General features: G+C 40.9%; 1 pseudogene; it reads left to right on the top strand.

Annotated features, from left to right (window-relative positions):
- Nucleotides 1-5,650: 5,650 nt before the first annotated feature.
- On the top strand, nt 5,651-6,238 carry LOC142436612 (stathmin pseudogene; annotated as a pseudogene).
- The last annotated feature ends 8,149 nt before the right edge of the window (nt 6,239-14,387 follow it).

Here is a 14,387-nt window from a genome sequence, read left to right as displayed (position 1 = left end):
TATTAGCATGTGGCCCTCCACTTAGTAGCAGAGGAGTGGACTACCTGTGTTGGGGTTCTCCTTATGACCCAAGAAACAGACACACCCTCACAGGAAAATGGAGGTTTTTATAAAGGCTGCTTATACACGTGATACAGAAGCACTGCTGCTGCTATAGTTAAAAGCTATCAATGTTTGATATCAATGTTTTAAATTTTTAAACACTATTATACATAAAAGAGAACCTCTGTGGCATGAGAGTTCAGAATGTATCCTTCATCCTCAGTGTGGACGCACAGATGGTTACTCCTCATGTGAACATGATGATAGATAGCTCTGGTGTCTGTTTCTTGTTGGTGAACATTATTATCCTTATCATTGTCTTCCAAGATATGTCCTCCTTTATTTGACATTGATGAATTTTTTTACAGAGTTGTTCATTAAGAATGCCATCTTTAAAATGATTAGGGCAAAGACTGTACAGATGTGCTTTATACAATTGATGTATATATATGTATGTACTGTGATAAGAGTTGTATGAGCCCCTAATAAAATGTTAAAAAAAGAATGTCATCTTTAACTTTTTAGCACCCAGTCACCCATTCACTACAAAGTGACATCTCCTCTCTTATTTCTGCCATAGGGGAGTCACTTGTCCTGTGCGTTGTACACACACCTTTCTGGTACAGCCCTGCCCTATTCCTTACAGTAGTCTGTGTCTGGATACCACTGACTTCCGCTATCCCATACAGTAAAAGTGTCTTGTCTTCAGTGGTCACAGACTTTAACTATAGAGAGAAGGAGTTTGTGGGCTCACTTCTGGAGATCGAAGGTCAATTCTTCAGGAATGAAGTGAAGTTTCTTCCGACAACCAAGGTCTATTGTTAACAGTCAGTCTGACTACTTCAAAAGGTATTGGCTGGTCCAGCTCCAGTAATACTAAGTGATCATGGTGTGTGTGGAGAAGTCGGTACAGGTTAGGGAGAGGATCTGGGAGGTTTCGCCACTCCTCAGAGGGCTTCCTGCAGCTGGAATGGAGCAGAACAACTAGGGACAGGGAAATAGTAAACAGGCAGTGAGGACAAAGAGTAGACACCCATTCGTAACAGGCTATTTTCAGAAACCCACGGGAGGCTCTAACACCAATAGACAAATGCACACAGAAAAACCCAGCCTGCTGTGTAGCATACAGATTCTAACTGTTAGATGGCTTGTCACCGTGATTGCAGCAATGAGATCGAGTATAGCAAGGACTGTGAGGATGACACAGGAATAGGCAGTGTGTTGTTCTATTGTACATGGCAACACAATGATTTAAGACCAAACCAATGAAACCTGGCAATAGTAACAATAGCATTTGTATTGAGGAAATGTGAGTCCTAATCAATAAGACTGTCATGAAAGGTTACTGGTAGGTATTTTGAAAAAAAAAAAAAAAAGAAGAAGATTCAGAAATGAAGTCCTGGAGGAGCAATTGAATTGAATCACTGCTCTAGGTCAACCCTTGTTATGTGAGTGGTTACCATGACTTTCCATGAGCAATCAACAATTGTTCACTGCACCTGAGGCTAGATGGTTTCCTTTTTCTTCTAATAGCCTAAAAACTCCCTACAGACTTGGCCCTTCTTCATGGAAGGTGAGTATTAGGTTCACCCTGAATAATATTCACTAGTGGTGTTTGAAGAATTATCACATGTACTTCAACTTCAATAGAATGCTGAATTAGTTATTTTATCTAATCTTTTGGGGGAGTTCAGGTGGACCTAGTATTTAAAGTGAGGTTCTGGCTCTTCAATACTCTGAAGAATATTGAATATTCACCACATTTAATGTATCTTTTGATCTCTTGACTGCTGCTTCCATGAGCTTTGATTGTGGATACAAGGAAGACAAAATCCATGACGAACATTTCTCCAGACGGAGTGGATGAGTGAAGAGACTTGGTGGTGGTGAAGTCAGTGGAGGTGGCAGGATTTTCATTGGCAGGCTCCGATGGTGTTCCTCGCTCACTACAGGGGAATCTGCAAAGGAAGAGAACGTAAAGGTGGCCTCCAAGTCCAGTCTCTGGTCACTGTAGCCAAGAGAATTGAGACCAGGGCGGTAGTTCTTACCCCAAAGGGGCAGTTCTGTGCAGAAGAGACAGGGCAATGCCAGAGCAAAGAGCAGGCGGCTTTCCTGTTGCATCTTTTTTGTAGTTCCCTGGACTCTGCTCTACGATGTAACTCAATTCTGAAGTGAAGATGGAGGAGGCATTGCAGGAAAGTCCAAGACTTCCTGGAATCTGAAGTGCTACTCAGATCATCCAAACAAGAGCTAGTAAAGGAGGGAGATGGCTCTGTAAAACTGAGCCCCTGAGTTCCAAAAGATGGTGTTGTAGACTGTACAGTTCTTTCTTCAATGCCTTACTCATTGATGGAACCGAGAAGGGGTTCTTCTGAGTTTCAGTTAGTATCCACGGAGAGTAAAAAGCCAACCACAGGCCAAGTGTATGAGAGTGACTCCACCAACCACTGCATGATCTTCCTTCACCTGGCTGGCCCGGATATTGGCAGTCCAGTAACAAACACATTGGCCAAGTTAACAAGGTTAAAGTCATTGGAATCAAAAACACATGGAAAGAACCAAGAGGCTGCTGCATGGGAGCAGTGCAACCTGCTGTGGCGCAGTAGGACCAGTTACAGCAGCCTAACTGGTGGCTCATCGGATGACTCATCGGATGACAATGAAGAGGATTCAGGGGGTAGTAGGCAATCACTACAATTATAACATAAGTAACTGATGTGCCCCTTGTGTTTATAAATACTGTAAGGTGACTTTAGTTACTCCAAGTTCTCCTCATTGCAATAATTTGTAACTCTTTGGACCATGCGTCCTTGAGGCAGATGTCTTTCAGAAAGAGAGCACTTTCAGGGGTTCTGGGTTTTTGAAGGGAGCAGTGAGAGTGAAGAAGTCATGCTACCTCACTAACGTGGTGGTAAGAGGTCATGGGAATGAACCAGCTGAGCCAGAGAGGTAGACACAGTTGTGTGCTGAGGCAACACATCTGGTCAGCAAGTACCTTCTGTCATAGCTGCTCTCCCTTTACAAGGTGTGTACCCACAGTACAACACCTGAACCCAAGTTGGCCTAATGCAGCATCTGTGTATTTTTGTTTTCTACCTTCTAAAAGTTGAAAAATAAAAGTGCAACATAATAAATCTGATGGAAAGTTTATCAGTGGCACTATGTGTTTTTCTGCATTGACATGGAATAACGACAGTGGGAGCTTCATTGGATTCCAGAAAATGCAGCATTGATGGGTGGCATCAGATCCACTGTAGTCTGATATTTCTAGTGGAAAATGTAGAGTTAGAGCCATATGCGCATGCACAACGGGAGAGAAGTCATATTGTCCTGCAAGCCCTCACCCATTACTGTGACCATCTGTGTTCTTTTTTCATTTTACAACGTTGCAATGGAATGGCACTTTGTCTCCCTTTCCAAATGCCTTGGTAGCTCTTGAGTATCACAAAAGCACGTGGACTATAGTTTTCCTGTTTCATTCGGTGAAAATATGCTCACCGAGTGCCTGACCTGCTGAAGGCACTTTGTAGAGCGGCGATGTGGGACCCCTGATCTGGATGAGACACTCACTGCATGTACATGCTTCAGATCCTCCTGACCCGCCTGCCTGGCCTTTTGTTCCAAAAAAAACCAGTTCATTCCATACCCTTCTTTCTGCTGCCTCTTTGTTTCACTCCACTGGCATGTGTCTCACTCATCGTGTGTTTTTTTTTCATCTTTGTTGGCATCTGACCTCAGCGTTCTTCGTCAACTTTTTAATTTCTCCTCCACTTTGCTTTTGCAGACCAGGCTTTTTAAAGACCACGGACCTCCAGATTTTAGCACCTCATATATCAGTGTTTCACATGGACGTGATTCTAGAAGAAAACCAAAGATCCAAACCCAGAGCAACTTAGGACCTTCTGCAAATTCACTACTAGTGTACCTTTGGGCCTTCACATTTCACATTGGAGATTTATTAATTTTTATTCTTACACATTTTTGTTGGTTGATTTACTTGAGTTAAAATGCTAGACCAAGTAGAAATGTACAATTTCTAGCCTGTGTTTACCTGGGATATCGTTGGTAGGAGAATCAGGGTGGATGCCATTACTTTCTGTACTGGAGAAAAAATAAGCAATCACTGAATGAATCACACAAGCAATCAAGCAAACACACAACTTCTGCCTCAAAGTGTAAATCTACCGCCATTGGGTCAATTCAGACTCATAGCAAACCCGTAGAACTGAATATAACTGTTCTTTAGGTTTCCAGAGCTTTCCATATTTATCGGCACACAATACTTAAACTTACTCCCAAGGAGTAGCTGCTGGGTTTGAACCGCTAACCTTTTGTTTAGCAACTAATGCTTAGTCCACTCACCACCAAGTCTTCTTTATATATACATCTGCTCTGAGAACCTATGTTACATATTGTGTGATGTCACTTGAGGATCAACTGCCTCATATGCCTGTGAAAGCTAGACAATGAGTAGGAAGTTTGCAGGAAAATCGATGACCTGAAAATGATGGCTTGGGGGTAGGATATTGAAAGTACCAATGACTGCAAGTAAGGAAAGCTTACTTCATGCACTCTGCACCCCTGATATACTCCTTCAGTCTTACTTTTGTCTCCCAAAAAGAATGTGATTTGAGTACCTCAGAAAGTGTTCGAAAAAGGAAAACACTGACTTGAGACTTACATAGACATAAATGGACACTGTCAGGAAATATTAGGTTTATAATTTGTTCTTGTTTTGTTTTTCAAACTTGAGTAATTTATTTGGGTTGAAAATTAAGACTTTATGCAGCTTAGAGTGCTGTATAGTGGACTGATAATATTCAGTGTGATAAAGAGCATTTACAATGGGCAATCCATGAGGAAAGGAAGTTTTTTACTCCTTACTTATTGTTTCATCCTGGATGACTAGGGTGCCTAGAATATTACCTGGCTCCTAATAGATTTTCAATAAATAACATTTACTTTTCAGTGGAAAAGGCAGTCTATCAATATTTTTACATCTAACCCACTGCCCTAATGTATACTCCAACTCATAGCAACCCTGTATAGGATTTTGACAGTCTATCGATCTTTATAGTAGATGGATTTCTCTGTAGATAGCCTCTCTATTTAAAATCTAAAAAAGGTGGACATTCTAGAGTACTTAGCACAGTTTATGAATTTGTTGTTGATAGGTGCCATCAAGTTGGTTCCTACTCAAAGCATCCCTAAGCACAAAAGAACAGAACACTGCCCAGTCCTGCACTGTCCTCACAACTGTTCTTACATTTGATCTCATTGTTGCAGCCATTGTTAATCCATCTCCTGGAGGGCCTTCCTCCTTGTCACTGCCCTCGTGATGGCCTTCTCCAGGGACTGGCCTCTCTGGGCAACGTGTCCAAAGTATGTGAATAAAGTATCACCATCCTTGTGTCATATTAGAATGTGTGTATATATGTTTATATATATATACTTTGTATGCGGTCTTTCACTTTTGGGTGAGTTTATTTTCTTTTTTTGAGGATCTTCTTAATAATTATTTGCTTTCAAACAACAATATTTGGATAGACAATATTTTCTAGGGCCTTCTAAGCCAAAATTATTGCATAAAACTACATTTGTGAGAGTGTGGCCAGGCGGCTCGGACCGAGCAGGGCTTTCCTTCCCAGTGGATTGCAGAGCGTACACTGCCAGTCTCTTGTCTTCTGTTCACCATGGCTTCTTCTGATATCCAGGTGAAAGAACTGGAGAAGCGGGCCTCTGGCCAGGCCTTTGAGCTGATACTCAGCCCCCGTTCAAAAGAGGCCGTCCCAGAATTCCCTCTTTCTCCTCCAAAGAAGAAGGACCTTTCCCTGGAGGAAATTCAGAAGAAATTAGAAGCTGCAGAAGAAAGACGCAAGTCCCATGAGGCGGAGGTCCTGAAGCAGCTGGCCGGGAAGCGGGAGCACGAGAAGGAGGTGCTGCAGAAAGCAATAGAGGAGAACAACAACTTCAGCAAGATGGCCGAGGAGAAGCTGACCCACAAAATGGAAGCCAACAAAGACAACCGAGAGGCACAAATGGTGGCCAAGCTGGAGCGCTTGCGAGAAAAGGACAAGCACGTGGAAGAAGTGCGGAAGAACAAGGAATGCAAAGACCCCGCTGATGAGACTGCAGCCGACTAGCTTGTCCTGAGGACTGACTTTCTCCCCTCCCTCCTCGAGATCCAAAGACCGTGCCGGCCAGTGTCATTTTACTACTATTACTATTTTCCTCCTGACAAAGACTAGAACCCAACGTAGGACGTAAATAGGTAGATCCAGACCATGTGATGTTGTTTTAGGGGCTAAAGGGGAGAAACAAAAAGTGTTTGACTCTTTTTTTCTAAAGTGTTGGAGTGTTTCTAACGTAGCTATTTTTCTTGTTGCCTCTTTTCTACTTCGGTGCACTCAGTGCGCTGGGTGAATGGCTAGCACTGTATTGGCCCCGTGGAAACATGTTTGTGAAAGAGTATGTAGTGGCTTCTCAAAACTGTTAGATGCTGAATATCTGTTTGCTTTTAAATCCCAGTTCTGTCCCGATTTTACCAGATGCTACTGTACTTGAATGGTTAATAAAACTGCACAGTGCTGCTGGTGGCAGTGAAAAAAAAAACTACATTTGTGATTATTTATTGCAAGAAGGTTCAAGATAAATCTGAGGGTATAGAGACAATTTGGGACTCCACATGAGAATTTTTTTCTACATGAAATATTTATAGCTTTGACAACAAATGGCACTAGTTGGTACCCTGAAACAGGAGTCCTCAAACTTTTTAAACAGGGGGCCAGTTCACTGTCCCTCAGACCCGTTGGAGGGCCGGACCATAGTTTAAAAAAAAAAAGAACAAATTCCCATGCACACTGCACATATCTTATTTTGAAGTAAAAAACAAATGGGGTAAAAACACCTGGCGGGCCAGATAAATGTCCTCGGTGGGCCACATGTGGCCTGCGGGCTGTAGTTTGAGGACACCTGCCTGAACTAACTAGTTGTAAAGTGATATCTCATCAATTACTATTACTGTGAAATCTGTCTTTGGAAGATGGTGAAAGAGAGACAAAGCCCATTCCAAGGAAAATAAATCATGTTCAGAGGCATGAAGCTTCTCTTGAGTCTGTGCATGGTGTCCCTAGAGAGGTGCTGACAAGGTGGGGAAACCACAGCTTCTGAGAGGAAAGCATCACTGACCTCAGCCCTTGCATCTACTGAAACCATGGCCTGTTGCTGGGAGGTTTGTGTCTGGGCTCACACTGAATTCCCATCACTGTGCCTCTAGTACAGTAATACACGGCTGTGTTCTCAGGATTCACAGAGCTCAGTTTTAAATAAACTTTACTTTTGGAGGTGTCCCTGGTTATGCTGACTTGAGACTGGAGAGCTGGATTATAGTGTGTGCTAGCACCCCTCTGTATATCACCAACCCATTCCAGTCCCTTTCCTGAATCATGGCGGATCCAGTTGACATCGGAGCTGGTTAAAGAGAATCTGGAGACAGCACAAGTGAGAGCCAGTGCCTGTGAAGGCTTCACCAGTCCAGGGTCTGACTCTTGTCACTAGACCTGAGCCAGGACACCTGTAGATAAAAAGAGCAACAGTAGGTCATGTGTTCAGATGCTGCATCCCCAGACTTCCTGTGTGAATCCCTGAAGCACTCACCACCCAGAGTCTCCACCAGAAAAAGGAAAGTCCACACACAATTCATGTTCGTGTGGATAAGATTCATGACGCCCAGAAAATGCTCTCCAGGGTGAGAAAGAATACGAATTTAAGTACATGTGCTGTGGTTTCACATGGCTGCATATTATGTATTTGCATGTGGGAGGCACATAGTTATGTAAAGTTGAAAAGGGATCAATGGAGGCCCCTGGCTCTGGGAATTACATGGTGATGGGGATGTTGTCTTTGGGAGAACATAGTCCTCTCTCTCAGGTTTTCACTTTACCAATCATATGAACATTTGTTCATATTTTATGTTTAATGTTGCTTTACATCCATTACTATCATAATTACCCAGATGCTATGGTGAAATTATAGAGAATATCCTCATTGTGATAGGTAGGTTTATTGTGCCAACATGGCCAATGAACACACGTGGGATTAATTGAAGGGCAGAGAGGTAAATGGCTTGGTGAGCCTCACCTTTCTTGTCTCTTGCTTTGTGATGATCAGATCAGTGTGTGGTTGCCATAGCTTGCTCTCTGCTTCAATTTACAAACTACACTACCTGTGGGACACCTAACCCATGGACTGTGTTGCTGTAGTTTGAGTTTCCTTCAAAACTGCTTCACCACACTACTGGAGTAATATCGCTTGAGCTTGGGACTGTTGGATCCTGTCAACTGCCTTGCTGTTTGCTGCCTGTGCCAAGATAATCTGAATTGCTCTACAGAGGACTACCCTGTGGCCCTCAAGACCTGAAGGACTGCCAGTAGGGAAGTGAGTTGCACTGAGCCATTTGCACTGCTTTATAGATTAACTGTTTATTTCTTATGTTATATAAATAGAGAGAAATTGATAGATATTGATGTATAATCATATGTTCTGGTTTGTTTGTTTTTTCATCTAGAGAACCCTTTCTAACATAATCACAACATAATGGAATCACGGCCAGGCTTTCCTGAATCTCGTCACACATCTGAGCACAAAGGGAAACACTTATCTGTCATCCCTAAAGCTCCTTTCCCCTAGGATATAGCAGAATATTTGGAAAGGAGTAAAGGGTACTTCGAAGTTTTCATCCAGAATTAGAGATTGAATTAAAACAAACAAAAAACCCTAACAACAAGGTTGTTTATGGTGTTAAAAGAAACCACAGAAATACAGTAATTTTTCCTCCCCAAAGGAAAAATTACTGTATATAATCGAATATAAGCTGACCCGAATATAAGCCGAGGTACCTAATTATTACCTGGGAAACCAGAAAAACTGATTGACTCGAGTATAAGCCTAGGCTGGAAAATGCAGAAGCTATTGGTGAGTTTCAATAATCAAAACAAGTGAAAATAAAATTACTAAAAATTGAGACATCAGTGGGGGTAATGTATTCAAATATTTATTTTAAATAAAAAACAAATAAAAGGACAACAAGTCATTTAACATTAGTAAACCAACACAGTAAATGGAAAATAGGTTCAACAAAAACAATAAGGTATGAACAATGATACCTTAAGGGTACTATTCCCTGAGTTCAATCAGCAACCTAGCTAAAATGTAAAGAGTAAAATCCTTCAAAACTGGATTCCTCATCATCATCCGTATCCTAATGCAGAGCTTCAGCTGGTGTGAGGTCATCATAGATGCTGTCCTCACTGAGATCGCCGTCATCACCATCACTGCTGTCATTTTCACACAAAACACAGTCTTCACTGCCATTAGCATTACTAATACTACATTTCTGGAAGGCACATCACAACATATCTTCTGGAATGTCTTCCCATGCATCTAGAAACCACTTTGCTTTTAACTCTGTCAGGCTTCATGAGATTTCCTCCTTTTGTTAGTCAGGTTTGGCCAGATGACATCCATTCATGCCACATCCTTCACACATGGTTTTTAAAAGGCTTATTCAAAGATACATCCAGAGGCTGCAGTACAGATATAAGCCCACCTGGAATAACGGCTAAAGTAACTTTAATAGATTTTGCCATTTTTTTTTAATGTCATCCGACAGTTGGGCTCTGAACATATCCCAAACAAGTAGTGATGGCTTTTTCTTTAAGGCTGCTCCTGGTCATCGGTTCCAAATTTCTTACAGCCATTTTTTTTTGTTCCGTCTTCATCCATCCAGCCTTTAACATGTGCATGCACAGTAATTCTTGGTGGGAAATTGATCTTCTTAGGCAAAGTCTTCCTTTTAAAAATAATGACAGGGTGGAGCTTAGTTCCATTAGCCAAACATGATAGAACAACTGTAAAGTGTTTGTTTGTTTTTTTCATTTCCTGTGGTTTTGAGAAAAATGTCTTTTTTTTCTCCTAAACTTGCCACAGTTCTGTTGCTTGGAAGATAAAAAGTTATGGCAGTTTCATCCACATTCCCAATATCTGCCAGGTCAAAGTTATAAATCCTTCTTTGTTTTATAATAAATGACTGGAATGACATAATTTTTTCTTCAAGGTCTTGTGACAATTTCTGGGAAATCTTTGTTCTTTGTCTCAAACATAGTAGGCCAAACCTATTCATGAAGTGGGTACACCATCCTTCTGATGCAACAAATTTTTCAATGCCTGGTGCTTTATATTTGTCATCCTTAGCCATCTGTAGAACACGTATGTGGATTCCCATGCGTGTTACACAGTAACTATTTTGATGATACTCCATAATCCATTTATGCAATTCACTCTCTAGAGCCCCACAAAAAGAAATTAAACCACAATGAGCTTTTTTTAACTTTGGAATCTGTTTCAAGTCAGCCTTCATTTTCCTCTATTCCCTTACTTGCTTTTCATCAACATAGAATTCGCTACTTGCAATACTGTTATTGCTCTCTTCTGCTCTTCACACAACCTTCATTTTGAAACCAGGCTCATATGACTGGCGTTTTTGTTTTGGTTGAAGAGTATCCATATCTAATAGGATAAAAAAATAAGACTTTGAAAAAGATTTTTCATGGTATTGCCCCCCCACCCCCTACATGATGCGTTAGATGGTAGGAGGGGAAGGAGGGAGTCTGTGTAGATGGGGCATGCAGGATGTAAATTAGCATAGACACCAGAGGGGAGAGACAAAGCACAGCCACAGAAACATCCTTACCAGTTCAGCTGCCAGCGAAAGTGAATCAGTATGGGTGCTTCTGCCAATTGGAGCTGTCCATATCTTAGGACGGCTGTGATTGGTTAAATGTGAGTAAACAAACATTCAAAGACCTGCAGTGTCAACGCGACTTTGAATGAACAGTGGACAAACGGCAATCACCCACAAGATAACGGGCGCTCATCCCGTTACCAGGGGGTGAAGGGTGCAGCGAAATGTTACACCTCACTGGGGTACCACTGACCCATGTATATGCCGAACTCCAGGTTTTCAGCACATTTTTGTGCTGAAAATCTCAGCTTATAGACGAGTATATATGGTAGTACCCAGGTGTATGTTGGGCTCAATGTGTTCTGAGAGCCCCCTGCTGACAGCATCCCATCACACATACAGGAGAGGTATTCGATGAGCTTACACTGTCTTCCACCTTTTGGGGACCACAGAGAAACATTTTCTCTGATCCAAAGCATTCGTGCTCATTGTCAGAGGTGTTCCCTGGAGTTCTCTCAGCTGGTTTCCTGCCATGGGCAGTAGAGCTACCAAAGTGCTCAGCACAGCAGTTTTCGCTGACCAGCCACTGCAGTCCTTACCCAGGCTCCTGTCCTCACTTCTTTCTTCACTTGCTCCAGGAGGGGGTGGGTCTCTAACACCCCTGCAGGACAGCTTTCTTCTTGAGGTTAGTTTTAGGCCCGGTCTCACACTGACTCTCCCACACAGTGAAAGCTTTGTGGAGGACTGAAGGTTGCAAGCACTCTGAATTGGTTGAGTTGGTTGTAGTGGAAGGAAGTATGATCTATAGATATTGATATTTATATTAGATTTGATATGCCACAACAAAGTATTCATTAAAAAAGATATCTGACTGAAAGACATTGAACAGAGTTTAGGCTTTATTCTTTCCAAAGGTGGAGCGAAAGTTTTTGATGCAGACTTTTATTCAAAGTAATTGAAGTATTAGATTTATAGCTATTTATTCCATGTTAAGGAGGAAATTATCAAGCCAGAATTCTTTTGTCTGGGTTTGTGTTATACGTATGATAGGGAACTTTGCAAATATTGGTAATTGTTTAACACAATGATAATCTAATGTTACTGAATTATGCATGAGAAGAATTTTGCAAATGGCCTTTAGTTACATATATGTATCATGAAAAAATAAGTGACAGATAGTCACACATAATTATAAACTGATGGAAATTCATCCCAGTATAACAACATTCAAAAAACAAACAAACATTTAAATAATGAACAGTAAAAGAGATTTTGATATAAGCCAGGAACTTGAATTTACAAAAAACTTCTAGCAATGGAATAAATAATCTTTATTTAATTTTCCCCCTAACCATTTTATTGGGTACTAATAGAGATATCATATCATTCCACAGTTCACTCACATCAAGCAGTATTGTACAATTGCTACCACAATCAGTTTCAAAACATCATCTTCCTTCTTGAATTCCTTGACTTCAGTTCCCGTTTATGTCCTCCCATGCCAACACCCACCGAAACCCTTAATCTACTTGCTTTCTCTATATGTTTATCAATCCCAAGTTTTATCTACTGTAAAACAGAAAAACATAAAACAAAAATTCAAGAGTGTTACCTGCAACAACAAAATATACCTGAGATAAACTCCAGTAGGAATTGGAAATTGGGGAAGCTGACAATCTGTTGCCTCCTTCTCTGGAGTCCATGACAGAACCAGACATGATTAGCATCAAATTGTCAGTCTGGCTACTGGGGTATGATGACCTTGCTGAATGACTGCCTTTCCAGGGTTTCTGTATTCAAAAACACTCCTTAGTGTCTGGTGTCCTACAGCCTACCCCCTCTACCTTCGGCTGAACCCATGCTAACAGTCCCCAAACTGATTGTTATGCACATTACATGGAACACACAAAACAGCAGCAACAACAAAACAAACTCACTATTTCCTTCAGATTTGAGCTCATAGCATAAACCCATTTCTTTATCTTTGCTGTTGTGGAGGGAACACAGTTCTTCAACTGCAGCACAAAAGAGGGATACTTGCAAACCCCCATCCCTGCACTGGCCCCAGGGTGAAACCACTGACTGTGGAGATTTGTGCCCACTCCTGATGAGGAGCTAGTTCTATCTCTTCTCTGTGAGAGCAAACTGCTGTTGCATCCAACGCTTCTGTGTAAACTGTGTTTTGCTGGCGACTTCTCAATTGGTTCAACAGAAATATAATGTTATGATGACCTTACACTACAAAATAAGGGAATGTCCAGTTGTCTACAGATTGGACATCCCCTCACAGGTTCACAAGGAAGAGATGACCCAGTCAGGGTGCAGTATAGCTCCGATGAAACATAGAACTTTCCTCTAGTTATTTAATGCTCTCCCCTCCCACTATTATGACCCCAATTCTACCTTACAAATCCTGGTAGACCGAAACATGTACACTGCTACAGATAAGAGCTCACAACACAGGGAATCCAAGACAGATAAAACCCCCAGGACCAATAATAAGAGTAGGGATAAAGGAGGATAGCAGGGAGGTGGGGCGGAGAAAGAGGGAATGATCACAATGATCTACATATAATCCCCTCCCTGGGGGACGAAAAGCAGAAAAGTGGGTGAAGGGAGACAGCGTTTGGTGTAAGGCATGAAAAAATATTATAAACTATCAAGTTTTCATGAGGGAGGGTGGGAGTGGGTGGGAAATGAGCTGATACCAAAGGCTCAAGTAGAAAGAATATGTTTTGAAAATGATGATGGCAATATATGGACAAAGGTGCTTGACACAATGGATATATGTATAGATTGTTATAAGAGCTGTTCAAGACCCCAATAAAATGATATATAAAAAGGAATAAATCAACTTGAAGGATAAATAAGTTTATTTGTATAAAGTTACATAGAAAATTGAAGAACAACCAATAAAATGTATATTTAAAAGGAAAACCATTAACATGTTATTAAAATATTATACATAATAGTATAAATGATGTTACAGAAAAAAAGGGGATAATTAAAATAAAAACAGAATGTAATAATTTCTTTGGAGACCAGGATAATGGAAAGAATTGAGCAATTCCTGACAATAATATTAACTATGATTAGACAAAATACAGAATACACAGAAAAAAAAACCAATGGAGATCAGCAACCAAAATAAGATACAAATTGAGAAACTCAATTACCATAACACACTAGCAGCAAGTGAATTCTGACTCATAGCGACCCTCTAGGACAGAATAGAGCTGCTCCTCATTTTCAGACACTGCCTTTTTTAAACTGAGAAATTGGCAAAATTTATTATGAAATATGTATTAGAAACAGCATGTTATCAATATTAAGTACATTTTTCATATGAAATATTTTAAGAAGTTATTTTCAGAAGTATACAAAATAAAAACCTTTTAAATCATTTTGTCAGCAAATAAGATCCTTAAACCTTTTCTTTTTTTCCCCTCATTCAAACCATTTTATTAGAATCAAATCTAGACATCATACCATTCTGTCGTTCAGTCTTATCAAGCTGTGTTCACAATTGCTACCACAACCTGTTTGAAAACATTTTCTTCCTTCTTGAAATCCTTTACATTAGCTCCCTGTGTTAGACAGGGTT

This window comes from Tenrec ecaudatus, unplaced genomic scaffold (genome assembly GCF_050624435.1).
Source record: "Tenrec ecaudatus isolate mTenEca1 unplaced genomic scaffold, mTenEca1.hap1 Scaffold_474, whole genome shotgun sequence".
NCBI lineage: Eukaryota > Metazoa > Chordata > Mammalia > Afrosoricida > Tenrecidae > Tenrec > Tenrec ecaudatus.
This window is presented reverse-complemented; position numbering and strand designations above follow the sequence as displayed.